This window comes from Prionailurus viverrinus, chromosome D3 (genome assembly GCF_022837055.1).
Source record: "Prionailurus viverrinus isolate Anna chromosome D3, UM_Priviv_1.0, whole genome shotgun sequence".
Taxonomy (NCBI): domain Eukaryota; kingdom Metazoa; phylum Chordata; class Mammalia; order Carnivora; family Felidae; genus Prionailurus; species Prionailurus viverrinus.
In genome coordinates this window covers 26,433,470-26,438,545 of record NC_062572.1, presented here as the reverse complement: position 1 = coordinate 26,438,545, position 5,076 = coordinate 26,433,470, and the positions used below count along the sequence as shown (strand labels likewise).

The 5,076-nt window shown below is 47.2% G+C and overlaps 1 pseudogene; it reads right to left on the bottom strand.

Moving 5' to 3' along the window:
• Nucleotides 1-4,381: 4,381 nt before the first annotated feature.
• Nucleotides 4,382-4,856, bottom strand: LOC125149529 (40S ribosomal protein S11-like; annotated as a pseudogene).
• Nucleotides 4,857-5,076: the final 220 nt, after the last annotated feature.

The following is a 5,076-nucleotide window of genomic DNA, read 5'->3' as shown; positions in this document are numbered from 1 at the left end:
GGTTCAAACGGGCTCTGCCACGGGTGATGTCTGTGTGACTCCACACGCGTGATTTATCATCATCATCGTGGAGGTGTGGAGCACACGTGATACTATGCATAAATCTACACGCAAAGCAAGATGTTTTACAAAGGCATACCCTCGTGTGACCGCCAGCAGATCAGGGTATGGAACGCTTCCAACAGCCCAGAAGCACCCACCATGGCCCTCCCAGTCAATCCTGCCTTCTGCCCCAGAGGTAATCACTGCTCTGACCCCTACTATCATCTGTTTTTGAACTTCTGTATAGATGGGGACACACAATAGGCTCCCTTTCTGTGAGTCTCTTCACATGTATGTTTATTTTTAAATTATTATTTATTTATTTATTTTTGAAAGACAGAGAGAGAACGAGAGCAAGCCAGGGAGGACATAGACAGAGGGAGAGAGAAATCCCAAGCAGGCTCCGGGCTTTCAGTGCAGAACCCAGTGCAGGGCTTGAACTCGTGAACTGTGAGATCATGACCTGAACGGAAACTAAGAGTCAGATGCTTAACCAACTGAGCCACCGGGCACCCCTATCTATTTATTTTGAGAGAGACAGAGAGAGAGAGAGCGAGCATGAGCAGGGGAGGGCAGAGAGAGAGGGAGAGAGAGAATCCCAAGCATGTTCTGCACTGTCAGCACAGAGCCCAATGCGGGGACCGAACACATGAACCAGGAGATCATGACCTGAGCCGAGGTCAACAGTTGGCCGCTTACCCGACTGAGCCACCCGGGCACCCCTGTCTGGTTTCTTTCATTCAGTGTTGCATCTAGGAGGCGCGTCTGTGCTGTTGGGAGCTGGTAGCCCGTCCCTTCTCACTGCCGTGTAATGGTGCGTCACGTGACTTCACTGCAGTGTGTTTATCCATTCTCCTGTTGATGGACTTATGGGATGTTTCTAATTTTTAGCTCATATGCATAAAGATCTCATGAAAATTCTTCTGCGTGTCTTTAGTATCCCCCCAAATGCTCGTTTCTTTTGGGTTTGTACTCAATAGGAGAGCTGCTCAGTCACTGTTTAGACACCTGCTTAGCTTTAGGACATGTGAGTACAAGTGTTTTATCCCCTCTGTGCCTCAATCTTCTCATCTGTAAAATGGCGCCATCCCCCTGAGCCTGTCGTGAGGATTAAATTGATCATCTATGCACAGTGGGAAGAAAACAGCAAGATACAGAATGTGTTCAGCTAGATACCATTAGGAGAAACTTAAAAATCTGCATGAACAACAAGATGTAACGTTTATGGATGCATAATCATGTAATAAACATTCAAAAACATCTATTGGCATAATAAACTCCAAATTTAGGCTCCTGGGGGGAGGTTTGGGGACAAAACTGGAATCTGGGTGCATGCAGGGGACTCAGCTCTATCGGTAATGTCTTATTCCAGAAGGAGGTGATCGGGAGGAAGTACAGCATTAAGTTAAGATTATTAAAAGCCAGTGTTTGTTATATTTTCTGTGTTCTTGTCTCTGTGTTCAAAATACTTCTCATTAAGACAAAAACATTAATACTATGCAATATTAATCTCCAAAATATTAATACTCTGTAATGATTTGCATACTGCCTAGAAGAGAGCATGCAAATAAATGTTAGCTATTATTATTCCTGTTATTACCAAGAGCTCCTTGGATAGCTGATTTTATATGTGGTAGTGGGTGAATCTACCTGGAAAAGGGGATCCAGTGTAGACAGGGATCACACAGTCGTTGGCATATAGTAGGCCCTCAGTACATCCCAGCTCTTGAAATTTTCTTAAAACAATCAGAAGTCACCAAGCACGGTGGTTGGAGCTAAACACGTCACCCCTTCTGGGTGTCCAACCTTAATCGCACCGGGAAACAAAGACACCCAGGAAATCTGTGCGTTGTGGGGGCCATGGAACGCTCGCTCTGCTCCTAGCTTAGCCCGAGAACCTGGCTGGGTGAATTATTCTGTGTCTCCCAAGAACCAAGCAAGGTACCCAACAGCCAGGCTGATCTCGACCACGGGCTCCGCTTTTAACAAATGTGATGCTGGCACTATTTATTTTCCAAACGTGGTTGAATTTGCACTCATTGTGGAGATGCAGCTGGGAAAAATAATGACCAGGAAACGCACACACACACACACACCCACGCACACACGTGTGCGCATGCACACAGAATAAGCCGCCAGCAACCAACCTTCCCAGGAAAAAGATGGAAAAGATGAAGATAAACAAAAGGAGCTTTTTTTTTTATATCACTTTAATTAAGAGGAAGAAAATAGCCCACGGGCATGCACGTATGTGGATGTGCGTGCCTGTGTGCACCTGTGCGTATGAGTTGAAAGGAGAGAAATTGAGTGGAAAGAGAACATGTGCGCTTAGCTTGGGAGATGTGGGGACTTCCTCGGCCCCAACCCCGAATCCGGCCACCAAAAAGACGTTTCCTGATTTGCATTCCACCGGCTGGCCGGGCAGAACAGACATACTTTACTTTAATAATGTCTTAGGCACGCACAAGTGTTCCCCAGCCCCAGTGAAATGGGTCCCCCTGCCCTAGCGTGGTGCCCAGGATCAAATGCTATTCCTGGGCCGGTGTGAGTGGAGCTGCTAACTGCTTCACCTCAGCTTGGCTCACAGCGATATTAAAGCCCAGGCCTCCAGCAGATCAGCCTCATAAAAAGAGAGAATCAGGAGCCCCATTAGGACAGGAATGAGGAATTCTGGGGAGCAGGTGCAGGGAAGCTCCAGGCTTAGGTCAGCTTTGCCAGGTGAGTTTCACTGGGGGCTTTCTTCGGAAGCAAAAGGCATTTGGAGCCTTTGGGTTTGAGATCCACCCGGCTGTGCCACTTGCAAACTATGCGTGGCTCCCTCTGAAACTCAGTTTGCTCACCTGCCAAATGGAGCAAGGCCATCTGCCATCCGTCCCGGGTTGGGGCAACAATTGCACGGCGCCAGTCATGCTGACTGGGTCTGATTTTTAGAGCGAAGAAGGAATCAGACTCTCTGAAGGCAGTCAGTCTGGTAGGGAAGACAAAACCTCAAATGGGGACCGAATGGAAGGAGGCTTGGGGTTGCGGAGTGCTCAGGAAGAAAAAGCAGCCGGGCGCTGCTGAGGGACCAGCCTGAAATGCAGCTATAACCTGTGTACATGGCGAAGCCGGCTGGATTCTCCAACGTACCTGATTCTTCTCATCAGCAACGGTGACCAGTGGCACAAAGAAAACCTCTTTGTTAATCTCCTCATAAACACCTGCCACCTTCCACGTGGTTTGCATGAGCTGTCTCATGTAATATTTTATCCTTATAATGATGCTATTTTCCTCTCTGCTGGACATCTGTTGGTTTTACCAGCCTGGCTTCCATTCCTCCTTCTATCTGCTAAAGATACATTGATTTTCTTCCAGAAAAAAAAAATAAGTCACTGTGTGCTTCTGACATGTTCTGTATCCCCGTGTTCTCGGCTTGCTTGGAAGAGAAGGAATCTGGCTACGGTTCGGGTCTGACCATTCAGTGTATTCCATGCCTCTGGTGTCAGTGATTGACGGGGGTGAGAATGTGATATACACCAGGGATAAGGCTTAATTGCAGGACTTTAGATATAACTATTGAGAAAGGGATGTTCTTTTCAATGACGATTGCTGAGCTAAGAGGAGAGAGGCTTGGAGCCATTGGCACTACTTTTGTTACCATGAGGTAAGGTCTTGCCTAACAATGAAACAAACACAAGGAACTCAGAGTAGCAATAAGACAGTCCTGAGAGCACCCTCTGAGCACCTAGATCCAACCATTCCTGCAGCTAGAGACTCCTTGAACGTTATAGTTCTGTGAGCTGCTACATTCCCTGTCTCTCAAGCTGCTTGTGTGGGATTTCTGTTGCTCAAATCTGAAAGGATCCTGAATAACCTCATTTTTATATTAATATTAAGTCCTTCAGAGAAGCAAGGAACATAAACTTGCCTGAGGCCACACAGTTTGGTCGATTCGCCTGCATCAACCCAGATTTTCCTGGATCCTGACGCCATACTCTTAACCCCTGGGCAATTCTGCTATTGACGTTATCTTAAGAGAGATGTTGGATTCTATTTTATTCTTATGGTTTACGATGGGGGTAGCAATGACTAGTTCTTGTTGGTGAGACTTCCAGGACCCGCTGGCGCTTGAGCTCCTGATCACTAATGGTGGCTTTGTGGATGGTTCAGTGGGACGATGAACCACATCTTATGGTTCATTTGAATAATCCTCCACCACCTCTAGGGCCATCAAGACATAGATTTAAAATTTTTTTTAAATTTTTGTTTTTAATAGTGTTTTATTTTATTTTACTTCATTTTCTTTTTTTAGGGGACAAATGACTTTATTTTCTCTGGGGCTGTGAGCAGACATCTCGTCTCAGAACTTCCGGAGTGGCTTCTTGGGGCCAGCAGCCTGTGTGACTTTGAGTACGTCAACGCACTCAGTCTTACTCAAGGGCTGCCACTAGCCCGCTGTGACCACGTCGCCAACCTGGACATCCCTGAAGCAGGGGGACCGTGCGCAGACACGTTCTTGTGGCTTTTCTTGAAGCGGTTGCACTTTTGGATGTAGTGAGGCCGTCTTGGTGGATGACAATGGTCCTCTGTGTCTGTATCATTGTCACCACCCCAGACGAGAATCCACTGTTGGATGGAGACATGACCAGAAAAGGGGTATTTCTTGCCAACGTAAGTGCCCTCAGTGGCTTCCTTGGGCATCTGGAAGCCCAGACCTGTGTTTCTGTAGTATTTTGCAGCTTCTCCTTGCCAGTTTCTCCAAGCAGGACCCTCTTCTTATTGTGAAAGGTGGTTGGCTGCCTTTGGTTGGCCCGCTCAGTGAGAATGTCCACCATCTTCCCGGCCACCTGAAAAAAGGAAGAATACTGTTTTATGTTAAACAGTTAATGGGGGGCACCTGTGTGGCTCAGTTGGTTAAGTGTCTGACTTTGGCTCAGGTCATGATTTCACGGTTCGTAGGTTCGAGTCCCACATCCGGCTCTGTGCTGACAGCTTGAAGACTGGAGCCTGCTTCAGATTCTAAGTCTCTCTCTGTCTCTGCCCCTCCCCCACTCA